Source organism: Heterodontus francisci, chromosome 7 (assembly GCF_036365525.1).
Source record: "Heterodontus francisci isolate sHetFra1 chromosome 7, sHetFra1.hap1, whole genome shotgun sequence".
In the NCBI taxonomy this organism is placed as follows: domain Eukaryota; kingdom Metazoa; phylum Chordata; class Chondrichthyes; order Heterodontiformes; family Heterodontidae; genus Heterodontus; species Heterodontus francisci.
Genome location: NC_090377.1, coordinates 19,081,982 through 19,108,668, shown reverse-complemented (window position 1 = coordinate 19,108,668; position 26,687 = coordinate 19,081,982).

Below are 26,687 nucleotides of genomic sequence, written 5' to 3'. Positions count from 1 at the left end.
TTCCCATGTTCCTAAATAGAGTCTAGCATAGAGCTGGCTGCCAATTTAAAAACTAAATGGAGCAGGATCCTACATTTATTTTTTAGCTTTTAATATCATTCAATTTTTAGTTTATTAAAATATGGTTCAGCATTAAATAGTCCTGAACCTCATACAATCCCTTGGAATAATGAGCTAAACAGTACATTGGGCTAATCAGGATAATCGGTTGTTCTATGGAGGTTATTCTAATGAAAAGATATATATATGTATGTGCGTATCTGCCTCAAGTAAATTGCCACAATACATTTCTAACACTCATTTATAAATTAATATATCGTATCCAATACATCATCATTACAGTTTTACTGTGGAACATTAAATATTGTCATTTACTTTTTTAATTAAATGTCAGAGGGTTTTAATTAAGTTCCTTTGATATAGTACTAATGAAAGGTTAAATTACTCTTCTCGTCCATGCCCTGTTGATCATGGTATCTGTGTCTGCCCCAATCCTCTTCTCCTGTCACACATTTTTCCGTACTTTTGCTTGCCTACTTACCTATCAGTGTCCCACCATCAGGATCTGTGTCCTCCAGTCCTACTGTGAGGTGAGGGAGGAATGAAGAGAGGGAAGGGGAGGAATAGCAGAAAACGTCTGTTGATATTCAAGGACAGGAAAGGACAAAACATGCCAGAACGTAAAGGGTGAGTCCAGGAGAACGTGAGATTAGAAATTGTGCACGGAAAGATTTTATGAAGCTTAGGAGAGAGTAATTTAGGGGGAAAGGAACAAGACTAGGCCATTCAGCCCCTCTAACTGAATTCAATCATAATTCATCTGTGCCCCAACTCCATTTACCTGCCTTTGTTCCATGTCCTTCGATATTACAATCTGTCAATCTCAGTCTTGAAAATTTCAATTAACCCAGCATCAGCGTCCTGTTACGGGGAAAGAGTTTGAGATTAACACTGCCCTTTGTGTGAAAAGGCACTTCCTGATTTCACTCCTAAAAGCCTAATTTTAAGATTGTACGTCCTTGACCTGGATTCTCCACCAAAGGAAATAGTTTCTCCGGATGGAATTTTATAAGACCTGCAAAGGCGGGGCTGGAGGAGGGACTAGGATAGAAATCCAAAAGCAACATGAGCAATGGCAGCAGCCACCCACTCAGTAGTGGTGGGTAGTGAATTAGTGGCAATTAACTGGCCACTTGGGGCAGGATGGGGACCTTACCAGGTGAGGGGGAAGCCCAGCAGCTCCGTGGAAGCAGCAGGCTGGGGGTTGGGGAGGGGCCCAGTGAGACCTCCTTTATTCATTCCCCACCGCTAGGTCACAGCTGCGACCACAGGCCATTCTGTGGAGGGGGTTCCCCTCCAAAATGGTGGCCTGGAAGCTGTGGCCACAAATAAGTTTAATAATTTCACACATCTTTCGAGGGCGCCTCCATCTCAAGGTGCCCTCACGATCTTCTGCCTGCCGTAGCAACTCTTACCTGTCCAGTGCAGGTGCCAGTAGGACATTGCTGCGGGCCCTCCCATTGAGCCTGTCGGGTGTCTATCCTGCCTGCCATCCTTAATCGGACACAATCCCAGAAGCAGCATCTTAATTGGCTGCCATCAGTACGATCGTGCAGGCTGGTGGCCCAGCTTTGTAATATTACTTGTCCCTTGGTGTTGTAAAGAGTCACGGGAACACAAGTAATATTCAAAATAAACATGGGTTTTATTATAACAGAACTGGAATATATATAAACAATAGTAACTGCATGAGCTAACCTTCAACACTTCTTCCTATGTCGGGCTCCACCCACAACTAAGTTGTCATGTGCGACTCGATATCACCTCCTCTGGTGATGCTCACTCACCGTCCCCAAGGTGGTCCACCCCCAAGGTTGTTCCACAACAGGCATCACCAGCAGTTTCAGGACTGCTTTTGGTCCCTACCTCAGAATTTCTTCAAAGGTGGAAGAATCTCTCCACTGTGCATATACTATCAAACCTCTTAATCTTTTTAAATATCTCGATTATATCACCCCTCAATGTTCTAAACTCAAGAGAATGCAAGCCAACTTTATGCAACCTGTCCTCATAATTTAACCCCTTAAGCTCTATTGTCATTCTGCAGGATATGCGCTGTACCCCTTCCAAGGCCTTTATAATCTTTCTTGACATTTGGTGTCCAAAACTAAAAACTCTCCCCTTGATAGGTCCTGATGAAGACTCTGCTATAGTTGAAGCATTAGTTATTCATTAGCCTTTTTGAGTGAGAAAGTGCGAGTGTGAAGAGATTGTGGTTAGAGCTCACAGAATTATACAGCACAAAAGCATGTGATTTGGCCAATCATGCCTGTGCTGGCTCTTAGAAAGAGCTGTCCACTTAGTCCCACTCCCCTGCTCTTTCCCCATTGCCCTGTAATTACTTTTTTGCTTTTCAATATATATCCAATTCCCCTTCGACCGTTATTATTGAATCTACTTCCACTATTCTTTCAGGCAGTGCATACCAGATCATAGCATCTGGCTGCGGAAAGAAAATTCATCTCTCTTCTGATTCTCCTATCAATTATCTTAATAGCCTGTAGTATTGTAGTGTTTTGAAATTGCAAAAATGAGACTACATCTGATGTCAGACGATATCCAACTCACGAGAGAAAATGCCACCATACTTAACTATGTTACAAAGTGAACTATTTATGTTTTAGTATATTGTTTACAGTTTGGAAACAAATCAGTGAAACATACTATGTCTCTCATTTACTAAGATGGGGATGGATATAGTGTTGTAGTGTTTTGCAATTGCATTGTGCATAGTGGACACTTGGGGCAGCTGTAGAACGCACATGCTAGCAAAGGGAAAGTGAAAGTAACAGAGAATAAAGAAGAAGCCTTTGTGTTCAGCAGCCTGCAGTCTCTGTCTCACATAACTTATACTAAACTCGGCTAAACCTCACTCCAGTCGACGACATCGCATTGCCCTCAGGAGGAGAGTTGATCTGAGCCGATGAGCAGAGCTTTGGCCAACTCTGCCCGAGATTCCTCCCCAACCCTCAGCCCTTCAAAACACATGAATCCCCTAGAAGACACCTCCAGAATCTAGTGACCTAACTTGAATTGATGAGCATTCTCTGGGACACATGACTTTCCATCACTTCCCATCTGTCAGTACTGGCAGGATGTGAACCGGTGACATATGCAAGGGGCCTAGGCATTTAAATAGCTTGGGCCTTGTTCTCTGCTGTACCACACCATTCACCCATCCAAAACAGTTAAAATCAGGGCTGACAGCTAATAAGTTTCAAATAGAACTGAATCATATAGCTATATCCTATTCAGCCTTCTACAGACATATATGGGTAACTCACCATTGCTGTCTAAATCTTCTTAGAGTACCATGTATTAAAACAAACATCAATCATATTGAGTTGAGCTGTTAAATGAAACAGCATCAATAGTGAATCACATTCCATTTTCTAACATTGGTCTTGTGACAAGAGTTAAGAACTCACTGCTGTCATACATTATTCAACATAACCTTTCTTCTTGCTCCTCTTTATTTCAGCTGCATCTTTATTAATCCCATGTCTGGCATCAAATGTCACTTTATTTTAAAAAGGCCCTACCTTTTATTTGAGATTTTCTAATGTGGCATTTGCAGGAATTCAACAGGGGGGTGTTTAGTTAGTGTCGTTACTTTGAAGATTAGCAGTTGTCCATTAAATTCAGTTTCAGCACACACCCCAAATTGTAATGTATGCTGATGTCGAGCAGACCATGAGCATTATTTAAAGTCAACATATTTCATCATGTTTAGTTTTAACAATTCTTTTTCACTGTTGATCCCCAAAACTCCATCAGCTGATGTACACACCCAAGTATTTTTAAACAAGCAAAGAATTAAAATTCATACATCTTACAACGTTTACAAGCAGTGAAAATGAAAATTTCAGGTGTGAGTTGTTGAATCCTACTGCACAGAAAGAGGCCATTCAGCCCATCGTGCCTGTGCCAGCTCCTTGAAAAGAGTTATCCAATTAGTCCCACTTCTCCCTGCTCTTTCCCCAGAGACCTGCAAATTTTCTCTTTTCAAATATTTATCCAATTCGTTTAGTAAGTTGCTATTGAATCTGCGTCCACTGCCCTTTCAGGCAGTGCATTCCAGATTATAGCACCTCTCTGGGTTTAAAAAAGAGTCTTCATAAAGCAAACCGGCAAGCAGGACTTGGCGCCATCATAATCTTTGGGAGCTTTTTTATAGCAGTCATAGATTGTGATTTTTGCTGCTAGATTGAACTGCATTACCAAATCTCCAATTGAAATCAGCTTCAATCAGAGGGCTGTAAGAAAAATATTGGCCAAAATTTTATGCCCCTTCCGGGAGCAGGCTGTAGGCAATGGGAAGCAGGGGGATGGGGGGATGTCGTTCCGGTCAACTCCCTGTCCTACCGCCAATTTACCACCAGCGGGGGAGGTGGCAAATGGCCGCACACCCCAGGCTAATTGAGGCCCTTAAGTGGCCAATTAATTGCCACTTAAGGGCCTCCTCCCAGGCCACTGGTATCTTACCAGCAGCGGCTGGGCACTTCGCCATCTGGGGAGACTGCCTGGCCAAACCTGGTGGCCTCCTTCTGGGTTGTGGAGGTTCCTCCTGATCAGGCACTCTGTGACCCATGAAGGGACCCCCCACCATGACACAAGCCACCCCTGCTGCTTCCCTCTGCCCTCCTAATCGACTTCCACCCCCCTACGCAGGAACCCAGCTGATTTTCCCTGGCGAGGCCTGGAACCCCACTCATCTTTTGGTGCCAGCATCGCTCTTGATCTTCTGGCTGGATGTAGTCCCAGCAGTGGCCACTGCTCCTAGTGGCGCTGCTGGGACTGAGGCACTGCTGTCCCTCTGATTGGCCAGTAGCTCCCTGGAGGCAGGAAATCCTGCCTCTGAGAAGCGGAAGCCGCGACCAAGGCCAATTTAGGGCCTGAGCCGCATAAAATTACGACGTAGCTTCCAGGCCCGACAGCCAGTGGGCAAGACCTCCTCCACAATGTAAAATTCTGGCCATTAATTCAGTGACAATCTGCATTCATTTAATAAACATTAAAATGAAACTTAGCTCACAGAGTTGGAAGCTTGAATCTTCCTGGTCTGTATGACTCAGCTGTTCACTAATAAACATCAGAGATAAACTCTTATTCCTTTTGTAACCTCAATGGTGTCCTACACTATAGACCCAGGCTCTTTACCTAAGTTTTCAGATTTTATGTTTACTGCTTGCTATTAAGTCGTAAATAGGACTTTGTTACCAACACCGGTTAAAGGTAATCTCCCCCAAATGCATTTGGGATTTTGCTACAAATGCCAGAGGAAACCATCTCTTCAGGAGTTTTGATTTTACTGTTATTTGAAGAGTTAGAATTAATTGATGGAAGACCGCCATCATTAACAACGAGCTCAGTAGATTCAATGTGGACATTGCAGCACTTCAGGAGACTCGCCTCCCCGCGAGTGGCTCTCTAGCAGAGCAAGACTACACCTTCTTCTGGCAGGGCAGGGATCCTGAAGAACCAAGACAGCATGGAGTGGGCTTCGCCATCAGAAACTCCCTGCTCAGCATGATAGAGCCTCCCTCAAATGGCTCGGAACGCATACTGTCCATCCGACTGCTCACCACCTCTGGTCCAGTACACTTACTCAGCATCTATGCTCCAACACTCTGCTCCGCACCTGAAGCTAAAGACCAGTTCTATGAACAACTCCATAACATCATTAGCAGCATCCCCAACACCGAACACCTATTCCTGCTGGGGGACTTTAATGCCAGGGTTGGGGCCGACCATGACTCATGGCCCTCCTGCCTTGGGCGCTATGGCGTTGGAAGGATGAATGAGAACGGGCAGAGACTGCTTGAGTTGTGTACCTATCATAACCTCTGCATCACCAACTCGTTCTTTCACACTAAACCCTGTCACCAGGTTTCATGGAGGCACCCAAGATCACGTCGTTGGCACCAGCTAGACCTCATTGTCACAAGGCGAGCCGCCTTAAACAGTGTTCAAATCACACGCAGCTTCCACAGTGCGGACTGCGACACCGACCACTCCCTGGTGTGCAGCAAGGTTAGACTCAGACCAAAGAAGTTGCATCATTCCAAGCAGAAGGGCCACCCGCGCATCAACACGAGCAGAATTTCTCACCCACAGCTGTTACAAAAATTTCTAAATTCACTTGTAACAGCCCTTCAAAACACTCCCACAGGGGATGCTGAGACCAAGTGGGCCCACATCAGAGACGCCATCTATGAGTCAGCTTTGACCACCTACGGCAAAAGTGCGAAGAGAAATGCAGACTGGTTTCAATCTCATAATGAAGAGCTGGAACCTGTCATAGCCGCTAAGCGCATTGCACTTTTGAACTACAAGAAAGCCCCCAGCGATTTAACATCCACAGCACTTAAAGCAGCCAGAAGTACTGCACAAAGAACAGCTAAGCGTTGCGCAAACGACTACTGGCAACACCTATGCAGTCATATTCAGCTGGCCTCAGACACCGGAAACATCAGAGGAATGTATGATGGCATGAAGAGAGCTCTTGGGCCAACCATCAAGAAGATCACCCCCCTCAAATCTAAATCGGGGGACATAATCACTGACCAACGCAAACAGATGGACCGCTGGGTTGAGCACTACCTAGAACTGTACTCCAGGGAGAATGCTGTCACTGAGACTGCCCTCAATGCAGCCCAGCCTCTACCAGTCATGGATGAGCTGGACATACAGCCAACCAAATCGGAACTCAGTGATGCCATTGATTCCCTAGCCAGCGGAAAAGCCCCTGGGAAGGACAGCATTACCCCTGAAATAATCAAGAGTGCCAAGCCTGCTATACTCTCAGCACTACATGAACTGCTATGCCTGTGCTGGGACGAGGGAGCAGTACCCCAGGACATGCGCGATGCCAACATCATCACCCTCTATAAAAACAAAGGTGACCGCGGTGACTGCAACAACTACCGTGGAATCTCCCTGCTCAGCATAGTGGGGAAAGTCTTTGCTCGAGTCGCTCTGAACAGGCTCCAGAAGCTGGCCGAGCGCGTCTACCCTGAGGCACAGTGTGGCTTTCGTGCAGAGAGATCGACTATTGACATGCTGTTCTCCCTTCGTCAGATACAGGAGAAATGCCGTGAACAACAGATGCCCCTCTACATTGCTTTCATCGATCTCACCAAAGCCTTTGACCTCGTCAGCAGACGTGGTCTCTTCAGACTACTAGAAAAGATCGGATGTCCACCAAAGCTACTAAGTATCATCACCTCATTCCATGACAATATGAAAGGCACAATTCAACATGGTGGCTCCTCATCAGAGCCCTTTCCTATCCTGAGTGGTGTGAAACAGGGCTGTGTTCTCGCACCCACACTTTTTGGGATTTTCTTCTCCCTGCTGCTTTCACATGCGTTCAAATCCTCTGAAGAAGGAATTTTCCTCCACACAAGATCAGGGGGCAGGTTGTTCAACCTTGCCCGTCTAAGAGCGAAGTCCAAAGTACGGAAAGTCCTCATCAGAGAACTCCTCTTTGCTGACGATGCTGCTTTAACATCTCACACTGAAGAATGCCTGCAGAGTCTCATCGACAGGTTTGCGTCTGCCTGCAATGAATTTGGCCTAACCATCAGCCTCAAGAAAACGAACATCATGGGGCAGGATGTCAGAAATGCTCCATCCAGCAATATTGGCGACCACGCTCTGGAAGTGGTTCAAGAGTTCACCTACCTAGGCTCAACTATCACCAGTAAGCTGTCTCTAGATGCAGAAATCAACAAGCGCATGGGTAAGGCTTCCACTGCTATGTCCAGACTGGCCAAGAGAGTGTGGGAAAATGGCGCACTGACACGGAACACAAAAGTCCGAGTGTATCAGGCCTGTGTCCTCAGTACCTTGCTCTACGGCAGCGAGGCCTGGACAACGTATGCCAGCCAAGAGCGACGTCTCAATTCATTCCATCTTCGCTGCCTTCGGAGAATACTTGGCATCAGGTGGCAGGACTATATCTCCAACACAGAAGTCCTTGAAGCGGCCAACACCCCCAGCTTATACACACTACTGAGTCAGCGGCGCTTGAGATGGCTTGGCCATGTGAGCCGCATGGAAGATGGCAGGATCCCCAAAGACACATTGTACAGCGAGCTCGCCACTGGTATCAGACCCACCGGCCGTCCATGTCTCCGTTATAAAGACGTCTGCAAACGTGACATGAAATCGTGTGACATTGATCACAAGTCGTGGGAGTCAGTTGCCAGCATTCGCCAGAGCTGGCGGGCAGCCATAAAGACAGGGCTAAATTGTGGCGAGTCGAAGAGACTTAGTAGTTGGCAGGAAAAAAGACAGAGGCGCAAGGGGACAGCCAACTGTGCAACAGCCCCAACAAACAAATTTCTCTGCAGCACCTGTGGAAGAGCCTGTCACTCCAGAATTGGCCTTTATAGCCACTCCAGGCGCTGCTTCACAAACCACTGACCACCTCCAGGCGCGTATCCATTGTCTCTCGAGATAAGGAGGCCCAAAAGAAAAAGAAGAAAAAAAAAAGAAGAATTAATTAGCTGCACTTTCAACATTTCTACTCGTGGTATCAATATAGGGAAAATTGCACACAAAATGTACAAGGTGATTGAAAGACACCTGTAAGTGTACCCTTTATGACAACTAGAATTATGTGCCGCTCAGGGGAGTTCACTTGTCTTTCAAATTACAGTGAATTGAATCTATCTACAGATATCTTAGCAAACATGATATGAAAGCATGATATCTTCATTGGCACACTTATGGCACAGGTTGTGGTTTCATGTCCACAGACACTTGAGCACAAAATCTCAGCATACTCCCAGTGCAGTACTGAGGGAGTGCTGCACTGTCAGCAGTGCTGACTTTCAAGTGAGATCTTAAACCATCTGACCTCTCTGGTGGACGGAAACATTCCTACGCCATTATTAGTTTTTTAGTTTTGGTGGCAGCAGCTTTGACAGTAGCTGAGGTGCGGAGCGAACTTGCAGCTGGGAAGTCAATTTCAGAATAAGTTAAAAGTTAATTTCCTTTTGTTTTCGGAGGACCAGGGGACTGCTGGGTAAGTAAAAACTATATATTTGGGTGGTTTAAAATCTCTTTCTTTTAGTTTTGGTGGCAGCAGCTTTGACAGTAGCTGAGGTGCGGAGCGAACTTGCAGCTGGGAAGTCAATTTCAGAGTAAGTTAAAAGTTAATTCCCTTTTGTTTTCGGAGGACCAGGGGACTGCTGGGTAAGTAAAAACTATATATTTGGGTGGTTTAAAATCTCTTTCTTTTAGTTTTGGTGACAGCAGCTTTGACAGTAGCTGAGGTGCGGAGCGAACTTGCAGCTGGGAAGTCAATTTCAGGATAAGTTAAAAGTTAATTCTCTTTTGTTTTCGGAGGACCAGGGGACTGCTGGGTAAGTAAAAACTATATATTTGGGTGGTTTAAAATCTCTTTCTTTTAGTTTTGGTGGCAGCAGCTTTGACAGTAGCTGAGGTGCGGAGCGAACTTGCAGCTGGGAAGTCAATTTCAGAGTAAGTTAAAAGTTAATTCCCTTTTGTTTTCGGAGGACCAGGGGACTGCTGGGTAAGTAAAAACTATATATTTGGGTGGTGGCTGTACCTGAGACACTACACATGTAGTGTCTCCCACCCACCCTCCTCCTCGAACCAAAAAAAAAGACTCTGGTGTGTTGATAAGGTAAGCTTTTTATTTAAGAAGTTCTGTCCGTTGGATTGCTAACCTAACAAGTTTTGACTTTTTTTTTTGGTTTTTCAGTAGATTTGTTGGGAATTTAGAATAGAGGGAATGGAAGTTAAGGCAGTTGTATGTTCCTCCTGCAGAATGTGGGAGGTAAGGGTCGCCAAGAGTGTCCCTGCTGACTGCATCTGCGGGAAGTGCACCCAACTCCAGCTCCTCGAGAACCGCGTTAGGGAACTGGAGCTGGAGCTGGATGAACTTCGGATCATTCGGGAGGCGGAGGGGGTTATTGAGAGGAGTTATGGGGAGGTAGTCACACCTCAGGTAAAAGAAGTAGGTAGATGGGTTACCATCAGGGGAAGGAGAGGGAACCAGCAGGCTGTGCAGGGATCCCCTGTGGCCGTTTCCCTCAACAACAGGTATACCGTTTTGGATACTGTTGCGGGGGACGACTTACCAGGGGTAAGCAATGGGGTACAGGTATCTGGCACAGAGTCTGTCCCTGTTGCTCAGAAGGGAAGGGGGAAGAGGAGCAGAGCATTAGTCATTGGGGACTCCATAGTTAGGGGAACAGATAGGAGGTTCTGTGGGAACGAGAGAGACTCACGGTTGGTGTGTTGCCTCCCAGGTGCCAGGGTTCGTGATGTCTCGGATCGTGTTTTTGGGATCCTTAGCGGGGAGGGGGAGCAGCCCCAGGTCGTGGTCCACATAGGCACCAACGACATACGTAGGAAGAGAGATGGGGATTTAAGACAGAAATTCAGGGAGCTAGGGTGGAAGCTTAGAGCGAGAACAAACAGAGTTGTTATCTCTGGGTTGTTGCCCGTGCCACGTGATAGCGAAGCGAGGAATAGGGAGAGAGAGGAGTTGAACACGTGGCTGCAGGGATGGTGCAGGAGGGAGGGTTTTGGTTTCCTGGATAATTGGGGCTCTTTCTGGGGTAGGTGGGACCTCTACAAACAGGATGGTCTTCACCTGAACCAGAGGGGTACCAATATCCTGGGGGGGAGATTTGCTAGTGCTCTTCGGGGGGGTTTAAACTAATTCAGCAGGGGAATGGGAACCTAAATTGTAGTTCCAGTGTACAGGATGTTGAGAGTAGTGAGGTCACGGATAAGGTTACAAGGACGCAAGAGGGCACTGGCAAGCAAGAACCTGGTTTAAAGTGTGTCTACGCCAGGAGCATCCGGAATAAGGTGGGTGAGCTTGCAGTATGGGTTGGTACCTGGGATCTCGATGTAGTGGCCATTTCGGAGACATGGGTAGAGCAGGGGCAGGGATGGATGTTGCAGGTTCCAGGATTTAGATGTTTCAGTAAGAACAGAGAAGATGGTAAAAGATGGGGGGGGGGTGTGGCATTGTTAATCAAGGAGAGTATTACAGCGACAGAAAGGACATTTGAGGACTCATCTACTGAGGTAGTATGGGCCAAGGTTAGAAACAGGAGAGGAGAGGTCACCCTGTTGGGAGTTTTCTATAGAACTCCGAATAGTTCCAGCGATGTAGAGGAAAGGATAGTGAAGATGATTCTTGACAGGGGCGAGAGTAACAGGGTAGTTGTTATGGGGGACTTTAACTTTCCAAATATTGACTTGAAATACTATAGTTCGAGTACTTTAGATGGGTCAGTTTTTGTCCAGTGTGTGCAGGAGGGTTTTCTGACACAGTATGTAGACAGGCCAACCAGGGGCGATGCCACATTGGATTTGGTACTGGGTAATGAACCCGGCCAGGTGTTAGATTTAGATATAGGTGAGCACTTTGGTGATAGTGATCACAATTCGGTTAGGTTTACCTTAGCGATGGGCAGGGACAGGTATATACCGCAGGGCAAGAATTATAGCTGGGGGAAAGGAAATTATGATGCGATTAGGCAAGATTTAGGATGCGTAGGATGGGGAAGGAAACTGCAGGGGATGGGAACAATCGAAATGTGGAGCTTATTCAAGGAGCAGCTACTGCGTGTCCTTGATAAGTATGTACCTGTCAGGCAGGGAGGAAGTTGTCGAGCGAGGGAGCCGTGGTTTACTAAAGAAGTTGAAGCGCTTGTCAAGAGGAAGAAGAAGGCTTCTGTTAGGATGAGACGTGAAGGCTCAGTTAGGGCGCTTGAGAGTTACAAGCTAGCCAGGAAGGATCTAAAGGGAGAGCTAAGAAGAGCAAGGAGAGGACACGAGAAGTCATTGGCGGATAGGATCAGGGAAAACCCTAAGGCTTTCTATAGGTATATCAGGAATAAAAGAATGACTAGAGTTAGATTAGGGCCAATCAAGGATATAGTGGGAAGTTGTGTGTGGAATCAGAGGAGATAGGGGAAGCGTTAAATGAATATTTTGCTTCAGTATTTACAGTAGAGAAAGAAAATGTTGTCAAGGAGAATACTGAGATTCAGGCTACTAGGCTAGATGGGATTGAGGTTCACAAGGAGGAGGTGTTATCAATTTTGGAAAGTGTGAAAATAGATAAGTCCCCTGGGCCAGATGGGATTTATCCTAAGATTCTCTGGGAAGCCAGGGAGGAGATTGCAGAGCCTTTGTCCTTGATCTTTATGTCGTCATTGTCAACAGGAATAGTGCCGGAAGACTGGAGGATAGCAAATGTTGTCCCCTTGTTCAAGAAGGGGAGTAGAGACAGCCCTGGTAATTATAGACCTGTGAGCCTTACTTCGGTTGTGGGTAAAATGTTGGAAAAGGTTATAAGAGACAGAATTTATAATTATCTCGAAAAGAATAAGTTCATTCGCGATAGTCAGCACGGTTTTGTGAAGGGTAGGTCGTGCCTCACAAACCTTATTGAGTTTTTTGAGAAGGTGACAAAACAGGTGGATGAGTGTAAAGCAGTGGATGTGGTGTATATGGATTTCAGTAAGGCGTTTGATAAGGTTCCTCACGGTAGGCTATTGCAGAAAATACGGAAGTATGGGGTTGAAGGTGATTTAGAGCTTTGGATCAGAAATTGGCTAGCTGAAAGAAGACAGAGGGTGGTGTTTGATGGCAAATGTTCATCCTGGAGTTTACTTACTAGTGGTGTACCGCAAGGATCTGTTTTGGGGCCACTGCTGTTTGTCATTTTCATAAATGACCTGGAAGAGGGTGTCGAAGGGTGGGTTAGTAAATTTGCGGATGACACTAAGGTCGGTGGAGTTGTGGATAGTGCCGAAGGATGTTGTTGGGTACAGAGGGACATAGATAGGCTGCAGAGCTGGGCTGAGAGATGGCAAATGGAGTTTCATGCGGAAAAGTGTGAGGTGATTCACTTTGGAAGGAGTAACAGGAATGCAGAGTACTGGGCTAATGGGAAGATTCTTGGTAGTGTAGATGAACAGAGAGATCTTGGTGTCCAGGTACATAAATCCCTGAAGGTTGCTACCCAGGTTAATAGCGCTGTTAAGAAGGCACATGGTGTGTTAGCTTTTATTAGTAGGGGGATCGAGTTTTGGAGCCACGAGGTCATGCTGCAGCTGTACAAAACTCTGGTGAGACCGCACCTGGCGTATTGCGTGCAGTTCTGGTCACCGCATTATAGGAAGGATGTGGAAGCTTTGGAAAGGGTGCAGAGGAGATTTACTAGGATGTTGCCTGGTCTGGAGGGAAGGTCTTACGAGGAAAGGCTGAGGGACTTGAGGTTGTTTTCGTTGGAGAGAAGGAGGAGGAGAGGTGACTTAATAGAGACATATAAGATAATCAGAGGGTTAGATAGGGTGGATAGTGAGAGTCTTTTTCCTCGGATGGTGATGGCAAACACGAGGGGACATAGCTTTAAGTTGAGGGGTGATAGATATAGGACAGATGTCAGAGGTAGTTTCTTTACTCAGGGAGTAGTAGGGGCATGGAACGCCCTGCCTGCAGCAGTAGTAGACTCGCCAACTTTAAGGGCATTTAAGTGGTCATTGGATAGACATATGGATGAAAATGGAATAGTGTAGGTCAGATGGTTTCACAGGTTGGCACAACATCGAGGGCCGAAGGGCCTGTACTGTGCTGTAATATTCCAATTCTAATTCTAATTCTAATCTCCCTGGTCTCCTGACCAATATTTATCCCTCTACAAACATTGCTAAAATCAATTAGGCAATCATTGTCACATTGCTGTTTGTGGGAGCTTGTCATGCAAAAATTGGCTTCCATGTTTCCCACAGTATAATAACAACTATGTGGCCTGGTCCAATCTAGACCTCCTTTGTTATCTCTTGCCCCACCCCCACCTCACTTGCTTATAACCTGTGACTTTTCTAATATTTGTCAGTTCCGATGAAGGGTCATGACCTGAAACGTTAACTCTGCTTCTCTTTTCACAGATGCTGCCAGACCTGCTGAGTGATTCCAGCATTTCTTGTTTTTATTTCAGATTTCCAGCATCCGCAGTATTTTGCTTTTATAATAACAACTATGTTTGAAAAGTACTTCATTATCTTTAAAACTTTTTGGTCGGTCCTGAGGTTGTGAAAGGTGGTATAAAAACGGTTAATGAGGGTTTTACATGATGAATATAAGAACAAAAGAAATGGAAGCAGGAGTAGGCCATAAGGCCCCTTGTGCCTGCTCCCCCATTCAATAAGGTCATGGCTGATCTCTACCTCAACTCAACTTGCCCATACTATCCCCAAATTCCCATTGAGGTGTTCATCTTGCTCTGATTTATAACTTGTAACTAGCAAACAGAAAGCTGGGTACTCCTATGTAGCAACATCATTACAGCAAATTGCAAACTATTCTTTTTTGTGCCATCTCTAGTTCTATTCTCACATTTAAAATGAGACACAAAATGATTTTAGGCCACCAAACAGAGGCGCATGCAGCATGGGCAATACAGTAATAATGGGCAACCTCAATTTACATATAGATTGGGTAAACCTAATTAGCACTAATGCTGTGGAGGATGCATTCCTGGAGTGTGTACGAGATGGGTTTCTGGAGTAGTATGTTGAGGAGTCAACCAGGAATCGGGCTATTTTAGATTTAGTATTATGTCATGAGAAAGGACTAATTAATAACCTTGCTGTAAAGGAGCCATTAGGAAATAGTGACCAAAATATATGATAGAATTTTACATTAAGCTTGAAAGAGATAGTTCTTTCTGAAACTAAGGTCTTAAATCTGAGCAAAGGAAACTATGAAGGTATGAGGGGCAAGTTGGTTATGGTGGATAGGGAAAATACATTAAAAGATTTGATGGTCGACAGGCAATGGCTAGTATTTATAGAAGTATTACATGGTCCACAACAAATATACATTCCTCTAAGACACAAAAAAAAACAACGGGAAAGGTGAATCAACTGTGGCTAACAAAAGAAGTTAAAGATTGCATTAGATCAAAGGAAATGGTTTATAAGATTGCCAGAAACAGTGGTAAGCCTGAGGATTGAGAGCAATTTAGAATCCAGCAAAGGATGACCAAGAAACTGATAAAGAAAGGAAAAAGAGAATTTGAATGCAAGCTAGCAAGAAACATAAAAGCGGACTGTAAAAAAGCTTTGTTAGTGATGTGAAAATGAAACAATCAGCAAGGACAAATGTGGTCCATTACAGGTGGAGAGAGGAGAGTTTGTGGTGGAGAATGAGGAAATGGCGGAGAGACTAAACAATTACTTTGTGTCTGTCTTCACAGAGGAAGATACAGAAGGTCTCCCAGAAATACTAGGGAACCAAGGGACTTGTAAAAATGATGAACTTAAAGAAATTAAAATTAATAAAGAGGTATTACTCAAGCAATTAATTGGATTGAAATTGATAAATTTCCTGCACCAGATGAGCTACATCCCAAAGTGTCGAAGGAGGTGGCTATAGAGATAGAGGATGCTTTGGTGGTTATCTTTCAAAATTCTAGAGATTCTGGAAGGATTTCTGCAGATTGGAAAGTAGCAAATGTAACCCCACTATTTAAGAAAGGAGGGAGAGAGAAAACAGCGAACTACAGACCTGTTAGTTTGACATCAGGAGTAGGGAAATGTTAGAATCTATTATATAGGTAGTGATAATTGGACACTTGGAAAATAATGATATGATTGGAGAGTCAGCAGGGATTTATGAAAGGGAAATCATGTTTGACAAACCTGTTGCAGTTTTTTGAGGATGTTACTTATAGCACAGATAAAGGAGAACCAGTGGATGTAGTGCATTTGGATTTTCAGATGACTTCTGATAAGGTCCCACACAGGAGGTTAGTAAACCAAATTAGAGCACACAGGATTGGGGGTAATATATTGTTATGGATTGAGAATTGGTTAACAGACAAAAAATAGAGTGTAGGAATAAATGGCTCATTCTCAGGATGGCAGACTGTTACTACTGGGGTACCACAAGGATCAGCGCTTGGGCCACAGCTGTTCACAATCTACATAAATGATTTGGATGTGGGGACCAAATGTAATATTTCCAAATTTGCTGATGACACAAATCTGTGTGGGAATGTAAGTTGTGAGCAGGATGAGGGTAAAGCATTTGATGCAGTCCACATGGACTTCAGTAAGGCTTTTGAGAAGATCTCGCATGGGAGATTGGTCAAGAAGGTAAGAGCCCATGGGATCCAGGGCAATTTGGCAAATTGGATAAAAAATTGGCTTAGTGACAGGAGGCAGAGGGTGATGGTCGAGGGTTGTTTTTGCGATCGGAAGCCTGTGACCAGTGGTGTACTGCAGGGATCGGTGCTGGGACCCATGTTGTTGGTGGTGTACATCAATGATTTAGACGTGAATATGGGAGGTATGATTAGTAAGTTCGCAGATGACATGAAAATAGGTGGTGTCGTAAATAGTGAGGAGGAAAGCCTTAGATATACAGGACGATATAGATGGGCTAGTAAGATGGGCAGAGCAGTGGCAAATGGAATTTAATCCTGAGAAGTGTGAGGTGATGCATTTTGGGAGGACTAACAAGGCAAAAGAATATACAATGGGTTAGGACCCTAGGAAGTACAGAGGGTCAGAGGAACCTTGGTGTACTTGTCCATAGATCACTGAAGACAGCAGCACAGGTAGATAAGGTGGTTAGGAAGGCATATGGGATACTTGCCTTTATTAGCCGAGGCATGGAATATAAGAGCAGGAAGGTTATGATGGAGTTGTATAAAACTCTAGTTAGGCCACAGCTGGAGTATTGTGTACAGTTCTGGTCACCACACTATGGGAAGAATGTGATTACACTGGAGAGGGTGCAGAGGAGATTCACCAGGATGTTGCCTGGGCTGGAGCATTTCAGCTATGAAGTGAGACTGAAAAGGCTAAGGTTGTTTTCCTTAGAGCAGAGAAGGCTGAGGGGGGACCTGATTGAGGTATACAAAATTATGAGGGGTATAGATAGGTTAGATAAGAAGAAACCTTTTCCCTTAGTGGAGGTGTCAATGACCAGGGGACATAGATTTAAGGTAAGGAGCATAAGGCTTAGAGAGGTTTTGAGGAAAATGTTTTTCACCCGGAGGGTGGTTGGAATCTTGAACACACTGCTTGAAGGGGTGGTAGAGGCAGTAACCCTCACAACATTTAAGAAGTATTTAGATGAGCACTTGAAGTGCCATAGCATACAAGGCTACGGGCCAAGTGCTGGAAAATGAGATTAGAATAGATAGATGCTTGATGGCTGGCACGGACACGATGGACCAAAGGGCCTGTTTCTGTTCTGTATAACTCTATGACTCTATGATGCAAGGAAAATTTAACGGAATTTGGACAAGCTTAGTGAATGGGCAAGAACATGGCAGATGGAATGTAATGTGAATAAGTGTGAAGTGATCCACTTTGGGAGAAAAAAACAGAAGGGAAGAATATTTCTTAAATGTTGAGAAGTTGGGAAGTGTTGATGTCCAAAGGGACCTGGGTGTCCTTGTTTATGAGTCTCTAAAAGCTAGTATGCAAGTCCAGCAAGCAGTTAGGAAGGCAAATGATATGTTGGGCCTTCATTGCAAGGGGATTTGAGTACAAGAGTAAAGAAGTCTTGCTGCAATTGTATAGAGCCTTGGTGAGACCGCACCTGGAGTATTGTGTACAGTTTTGGTCTCCTTATCTAAGGAAGGATATAGTTGCCATAGAGGGAGTGCAATGGACTAATCCCTGGGATGGCAGGACTGTCTTATAAGGAGACATTGCAGAAACTGGGCGTGTATTCTCTAGAGTTTCAAAGAATGAGAGGTGATCTTAATGAAACTTACAAAATTCTTACAGGGCGTGACAGGATGGATGTGGATAGAATGTTTCCCCTGGCTGGTGAGTCTAGAACTGGAGACACAGTCTCAGAATAAGGGATAGGCCATTTAGGAATGAGATAAGGAAGAATTTTTTTACTCAGAGAGTGGTGCATCTGTGGAATTCTCTACGCAAGAGGGCTTTGGAAGCTCAATCATGAGCATGTTCAAGACAGAAATTGATAAATTTCTGGAAACTAATGACATTAAGGGATATGGAGATAGTGGGGAAAATGGCGCAGAGGCAGATGATGGCAGAGCAGGCTTGATGGGCTGAATGGCCTACACCTGCTCCTATTTCCTATGTTCCTATCTCAGACTACATAAGCTGCAGTAGTTCAATTTGCATAAGGCGCAGATATCTACAGTAGAAAAGAGAAAATGATACTTGCCATATGTAAGGGAGCTAACAAGCAATTAACATCACTTTTAATCAGTTTGATTTAGATAAACTCATGAGCCAAGAATTTTCACAAAGTTATAGGGCAAGGTCATGAGAGAGTCAATACAAAATACAGAGATTTGAGAAAATGTCTAACAGAATCTAAAGTGGAATTAAATCGCTGGTTTTGTGTTTTTTGGCAGCAATTGTAGATTGGCCTTGATTCAAATAGCGTGAGTGAACACTAAACTTTATTTGTGAAGCCAATGTGATGGGTCAAGGCTCTGGGAACAGTAAATCACCAAGTTTGTCAAAGAGAATAGGAAAAATAAGTAAATCAGGGAGAAGAGGCTTTAGTTGTGAAGGGAGACTGAAGGATTTGATAGGTGTCAGTTTTGGCTCAGTTGGTAGCACTCTTGCCTCTTGGTTGTATGTTCAAGTCCGACTCCAGAGACCTGAGGACATAACCTAGGCTGATAAATTGGTGCAGTATTAAAGGGGTGCTGCACTGCTGAAGGTTCTGTCTTTTGGATGAGATGTTAAACTGAGACCCTGTCTGCCCTCTCAGATGGGCCTAAAAGATTTCAAGGTGCTATTGGCCAACATTCTTCCCTCAACCAACATCACTAACACATCTAGTCATTATCTCACCGCTATTAGTGAGACTTTGCTGTGTCTGAATTGGCTGTTACCTCGCCTACGGCAACAGTGACTGTACTTCAAAAGTGTGTCATTGTCTGTGAAGAGCTCTGGGACATCCTGAAGTTATGATAGGCACTTTATAAATGCATATCCTTTCTTTCATAGCAATGTTCAAAACTACGAGGGGTTTTGGTAAGATAAATTAGCAAATTTTATTTCCACTAGTCAGTGAATCAGTAACTAGAGGGGAAATATTCATCACCAAAAGATCAAAGGGAGCAGTTAGGAGATTTTAATTTTATGTCGACTGTTGTTACTGCAGGGAATATCCTACCAGCAGCAATGATGGAAACACAATCTATCATAACTTTTAAAAGGGAATTGGCTAATAACTTGATAAAGGAAGAAATATAGAAGAGCAGGGGGAAAGGCAGGTGAATGGGACTTAGTGGGTTACTTTATTAAAGAACCAGCTCAGGAGTGATGGGACAGTTGCTGCAAAGTTCTATGATTCTGTGTTATCAGGAGGAAATCATTGTGAGCTGCATCAAAAGCATATAAAGGATAAGTACTTGAGTAAGATACCAGAAGTCTGCTGATACCCATTAAACCATGGCCCTAATATTTATGGAAAGGCAGGGATGGAGCTGTGGTAGATGTGGTGGCCAGGAAACCCAGAAATGCGGGTTTCCTGGAGGTCCTGCCAGGTTTAACAGCAGGATCTTATATAAACATGGTGACTCCATTTCCCAGCTGGCAGCCAACCAGATTGAAAGGCTGGCTGGTCATTAGGCAGGAAGGCCTGCAACACTAGTCCGAGCGCGGGGAGGAATGGGGAGGGAAGAGATCTTGAGGTTGGGGGGAAATTTGGTGGGTGGGATGTGGAGCAGAGAGGAATTGAGGGGTGGTGGGAGGAGATCGAAGAGGACCTGGATGAGATCGGAATTGGGGTAGTGCTAGGAGGAGATTGGTGCGGGGGGTGGGGGGGGGGCGGGTCTCGTGTCTGAGAGGAGATTGTGGGGGGGCTGGGAGGTGATTGGTGGGATGCCAAAGAGGACATCATGGGTGAGGGAGGTGTGGAGAGGCATTCAGGGCTGCGAGTTGTCAAGGAGGGAAGCAAGTTTGTTTGAGAGGCCGGGTTGTGGGGCAGCAGGTGGGTGTTGGAAGGAAGCATTCTAACTACTCCTGGCCCACAAGCAGTGCAGCATAGACACTTATCTACTGGATCCGGAAATTCTCACCTGCCTTCTGCTGCCAGGTTTCTCATGGAAACGTAGCCCACTGCATTTACATTTAAAACTATAATGTCTTATAATGTGAGGCTCACAGCCTCATTAAAATATTTAAATGAAGGGCTTGCCTCAGGACAGCAGGTTAGACACTACAAGTTCTGCTCACCATTTGGCCCCGTCTCGTTGAAACTGCATTTTCTCCCAACCTCCCAATCACCTCAGACCGAAAACACTCATCCTGATCATGTTTTAAAACCCTTCCTGGCCTCACCTCTGTTCCTCTCTGTAACCTCCTTCAGCCCTACAATGCCACTCCCCACCCCCAAGATCTCTGCTGTCCTCCAATTCTGGCCATTGGCGCATCCCTGATTTTAAGCACTCCACCATCGGCGGCCATGCCTTCAGCTACCTGGGACCGAAGCTCTGGAATTCCCTCCCTAAATCTCTCCACCTCTTGCTCTCTTCCTTTAAGATGCTCCTTCAAGCCAACCTCTTTGATAAAGCTTTTGTACATCTGTCCTAATATCTCCTCATATGGCTCGGTGTCAAGTGTTATTCGACAATACTTCTTTAAAGCACTTTGGGATGTTTTACTATGTTAAAGGTGTTTGACCTCCTCGACAACCGCCCCCACCGACACCCCTCTATTGGTGGCCATGCCTTCAGTCATTTGGACCCCATGGTCTGCAATGCCCTTCCTAAACCCCTCTGCCTTTTCACTTCCCTTTCCTACCATAGCACTCTCCTTTAAAAAAATACCCTGTCTTTGACCAAGATCACCCCTTTCCCTTTCTTTGGCTCAGCATCTGTTTTTTTTCTAATTATGCCTCTGCGAAGTGCCTTGGGACATTTTGCTGTGAGAAGATACTATATAAATACAAGTTATTCTTGGCTACAGGTAAGGTTTATGTTTACTGAGCATTGTTGCTGTAAAAACAAGTTTAATTTTTATTCATTGCACTGTGGGGAATTGATGGCTCCATGGGCCTCTTTTGGTACTGTATTTATGGACACATTAACTCATTTATCGTAAACAGGCCTTCTCTTCTGTGAAAACGACAGCAAAGGAACTCCATTTGAACATTCTAAGTTTATGTATGCTAATGGCACACAGTATAATTTTAAGGAGATAGCTCTCTTAATTTACTAACTCCAACCTAATCTGTCTTTACTGTTTACATCTTGCTGTTAAAAGAAGTCCTATCAAGGGAATTGGCCACGTACTTGAAAAGGAAACAAACTGTAGGACTATGGGGAAAGAGTAAAGGGAATGGGACTAATTGGGTAGCTCTTTCAAAGAGGCGGCACAGGTCCAATGGGCCACATGGCCTCCTTACGTGCTGTATGTTTCTACAATTGAAAACCCCCTAAATGTCCCTTACCAGACAGTACAGGAAGTATTAGAAATGCATCTGCATTTTTCCCATAATAGCTACCTTTCATTTACTTAGACTGTGGAATGTCTTTTTGACTGATCTTGTGATGTAACTTCCTCCCAAAGACTCCTTCACTGCCCCCAGTGAAAATGGTGGCAGGATTCAATAGAATTGTTCCTTTTTATCAATGATTAAGATGTCAGTCAGCGGTTGCAAAAATGAATCTCACAGCTGACTACACTCTAACCATCAACCTGTCTCATTTAATTTTACAATACACTCTGAGATGACTGTTACCAAATGCACGTTTCTTAAATGGCAGATGGTCTCTCTAAGATATCTGTCCATTATCACCAATATATATGGAGCGCACGTAAGGCAGAACAAAACCCAAGGTCTCAGTTTCACCTTTAATGAGCTTGCATGAAATTCTAACAATCGATGAAACAAGTTATTGAGTTGCAACAAAAGTGACAGTCCAATACGATCATCTGCGCATTGGATCTGTAAAATTCAGTGTTGGAAATGGTTTTTATCAGATCCTTGTGTGGTTTTGTTGGTAATGATAACATGTGCCTCAGACTTATAGATCGGGAAGGCACAGGTTCAAACATTGCTTTATGATGACGCATCTCATCTCAAGCAAAAATTGTGGAAGCAACAGTCTTGGGCTAGGCAGAGACATAGCTAAGAACATATAGACTAAGCTGACATTCCAGTATTGTACTGAGAGAGTATCTTTCAGAGGAGACATTAAACTGAGTGTCCATCTTTTCTCTCAGGTGGATGTCAAATATCCCACAGTACTATCTGAAGAGAGCAGGGGAGTTATCCCTGTGTTCTGGTCAATATTTAATTAACATGTACAACAACTTAAATAAACAGGAAGTGCTGGAAATACTCAACAGGTCAGGCAGCATCTGTGGAGAGAGAAAAACAGAGTTAATGCTTCGGGTCATTCATTGACCATTCAACAGATTAAAACAGATTATCTGCTCATTATCTGTAAAGCGCTTTGAGACTTCCGGAGGTTGTGAAAGGTGCTATATAAATGAAAGTCTTTCTTTTTCTTTTGTTTAATTTGGCTCTGTGCTCCCAAGAAAAATGGACCTGACAAAAAAACTTAATTAGCGCTTGTATATTTCCCAGTGCAGACTATGGTGGGCATGACAGCCCATGTGCAATCAGCCACGTTTTATAACATTAAAAAATCATTCATGCCTCTGCCAGCAAAGTTAATGGGATAACAGACAACAATCTATTTTTCTTGTATGTCCTGAAGGAGTGCAAGAAGGGCATTAAAACTGCTTTCAAACTGCTGTGGAGAAGCAGTAAAAGCATCAATTTTCATTTATATAGTGCCTTTCATGCAGTAAAATGCCTCAAGTGGCTTCACAGGAGTGTAATCAGACAAAATGTGACACAAAGCCACAGAAGGTGATATTAAGACAGGTAGTGCGAAAAGCTGGGTCAAAGATATATGTTTTAAGGAGTGACTTAAATGAGTAGGGAGAGATGGAAAGGTGGAGGGAGTAACAGCCTATGTTTTGTGCTCAGGTTCCTGAAGTGGAACTACCAACACACAACCTGCTTTAGTTTAGTTTAGTTTAGAGATACAGCACTGAAACAGGCCCTTCGGCCCACCGAGTCTGTGCCGACCATCAACCACCCATTTATACTAATGCTACACTAATCCCATATTCCTACCACATCCCCACCTGTCCCTATATTTCCCTACCACCTACCTATACTAGGGGCAATTGCTAATGGCCAATTTACCTATCAACCTGCAAGTCTTTGGCATGTGGGAGGAAACCGGAGCACCCAGAGGAAACCCACGCAAACACAGGGAGAACTTGCAAACTCCACACAGGCAGTACCCAGAATTGAACCTGGGTCACTGGAGCTGTGAGGCTGCAGTGCTAACCACTGTGCCGCCCTGTCTCAGACATGAAAGTGTACATGCTGCTTGCATTAGAATGGATGAGTGTAGGCTAATCACGCATTGCAATTCCCAAGTCCATTTTTGCAATTTTGCCCCCTATATATTTATCACTTTACTCTTTGAATACATTTATGCCTAGTACTTAATGCAAATATGAAAAACCTGGAATTGATGCTGTAGGTTTTAAGAAGATATTGCCTGGATTTTAATATGCAAGAGACTGTGAGTTTGGGAGCAGAGTTAAAACAGGAAAGACTGACAACATGCACACAACCTCCTCAGGAGAGGTGGATTGGCAATTAACACATGTTTCAATTAGTGTGATTTTGACACAGATGTTTGGCCTTTTATATTGAGTCCACAGGTTTCCTGAGCTTCCTGGACTTCGCCAGTGAAGGCAAGGTGAGTACACAGTGGCAATTGATGGTGCTGAAGCAATTGAGGGAAATATGCCAATCAATACTCAATAGATGCTTTCTTCCCTATTTGTGGGAAATGAGTTGTTCACACGACTTTTGCTGAGAGGCTACTTTACACAATTTGGAGGTTTACATCAAAAATAAACAGCACAGAAGGAGGCCACTTGGCCCCATCCTGCACCTGCAGGTCAAAAAAGAACTATCCAGCCTAATTTCTCTTTCCAACTCTTTGTTCAAAGCCCTGTAGGTTATAGCACCTCAAGTGCATATACAAGTGCTTTTTAAATGCGATGAAGATTTCTGCCTCTACCATTGTTTTTGGCAGTGAGCTCCAAATCCTCAACACCCTCTGAGTGAAATACTTCTTCCTTAAATGCTCTTTAATCCTTCTACCAATTACCTTAAATCCATGTCCCCTGGTTTCTGACCTCTCTGCTAAGGGAAATAGGTATTTCCTATTCACTCTGTCTAGGCCCCTTGTAATTTTATACACCTCAATTAAATCTCTCCTCAGCCTCCTCTGTTCCAAAGAAAACAACCCCAGCCTATACAATCTTTCCTCATAGCTAGAATTCTCTATTCCTGGCAATATCCTTGTAAATCTCCTCTGTACCCTCTTAAGTGCACTGACATCTTTGTGACATGGTAACCAGAACTGTATGCAGTACTCCAGCTGTGGCCTAATCACATTTTATACAGTTCTAGCATAACTTTCCCACTCTTATATTCCAGGCCTCGGCAAATAAAGGAAAATATCCAGTACACCTTCTTGAACACCTTATCTGTCTGTCCAGCTATCTTCAGGTCTCTGTGGAAATGCATTCCAAGATCCCTCTGTTTGGAGGTCTAAATTGAATTTTCGACATCTGATCTATCATATTGGGATTCTTCTTTTGGGCCTCCTTATCTCGAGAGACAATGGATACGTGCCTGGAGGTGGTCAGTGGTTTGTGAAGCAGCGCCTGGACAGGCTATAAAGGCCAATTCTAGAGTGACAGGCTCTTCCACAGGTGCTGCAGAGAAATTTGTTTGTCGGGGCTGTTGCACAGTTGGCTCTCCCCTTGCGCCTCTGTCTTTTTTCCTGCCAACTACTAAGTCTCTTCGACTCGCCACAATTTAGCCCTGTCTTTATGGCTGCCTGCCAGCTCTGGCGAACGCTGGCAACTGACTCCCACGACTTGTGATCAATGTCACAGGATTCATGTCGAGTTTGCAGACGTCTTTATAGCGGAGACATGGACGGCCGGTGGGTCTGATACCAGTGGCGAGCTCGCTGTACAATGTATCTTTGGGGATCCTGCCATCTTCCATGCGGCTCACATGGCCAAGCCATCTCAAATGCCGCTGACTAAGTAGTGTGTACAAGCTGGGGATGTTAGCCACTTCGAGGACTTCTGTGTTGGAGATACGGTCCTGCCACCTGATGCCAAGTATTCTCCGGAGGCAGCGAAGATGGAATGAATTGAGACGTCGCTCTTGGCTGGCATACGTTGTCCAGGCCTCGCTGCCATAGAGCAAGGTACTGAGGACACAGGCCTGATACACTCGGACTTTTGTGTTCCGTGGCAGTACGCCTGTTTCCCACACTCTCTTGGCCAGTCTGGACATAGCAGTGGAAGCCTTACCCATGTGCTTGTTGATTTCTGCATCTAGAGACAGGTTACTGGTGATAGTTGAGCCTAGGTAGGTGAACTCTTGAACCACTTCCAGAGCGTGGTCGCCAATATTGATGGATGGAGCATTTCTGACGTCCTGTCCCATGATGTTCATTTTCTTGAGGCTGATGGTTAGGCCAAATTCATTGCAGGCAGCCGCAAACCTGTCGATGAGACTCTTCAGGCACTCTTCAGTGAGATGTTAAAGCAGCATCGTCAGCAGAGAGGAGTTCCCTGATGAGGACTTTCCGTACTTTGGACTTTGCTCTTAGACGGGCAAGGTTGAACAACCTGTCCCCTGATCTTGTGTGGAGGAAAATTCCTTCTTCAGAGGACTTGAACGCATGTGAAAGCAGCAGGGAGAAGAAAATCCCAAAAAGTGTGGGTGCGAGAACACAGCCCTGTTTCACACCACTCAGGATAGGAAAGGGCTCTGATGAGGAGCCACCATGTTGAATTGTGCCTTTCATATTGTCATGGAATGAGGTGATGATACTTAGTAGCTTTGGTGGGCATCCAATCTTTTCTAGTAGTCTGAAGAGACCACGTCTACTGACGAGGTCAAAGGTGGGATAGGTGAAACTAATGCTGCCTTAGATTAGACCTCAGACGAGGATCTCAGTGATCAATAAAAGCACAAGCAATAGCAGCCTAATGGTCACAGACCTGTATCTCCACAGAGAGAGGGCAACAGCAGAGAGGTGCAACTCACAGGAGGTTCTGTACCTTTGAATCAGCTACCGAGTGTCAGTTCCATCTTGTTATTAATCTGTAGTGAAGCCTGTCTATTGTGCAATAGACACAGCCCTTTTCCACCTGACAGTCGATGTGATTTTGGACTGGGATTGATGTATCTGTCAGCGGTACTGAGCTGGGGTGAAATGGAAACAACATATGTCTCTCTTGCCCTGTTTGACTGTTGGATTGAAAATGTGTCTCTGGAGCTTGGGATAAGTGTGGGAATTACTGTTCTGATAAAAGGTCACAGACCTGAAACGTTAACTCTGTTTCTCTCTCCACAGATGCTTCCAGACCTGATGAGCATTTCCAGCACTTGCTGTTTTCATTTGTGGGACTGACTACTTGGAATAAATGTAGAACTGACTACTTCTGCTCTCTGAGACTGTAGACTTATAGAATGGTTAC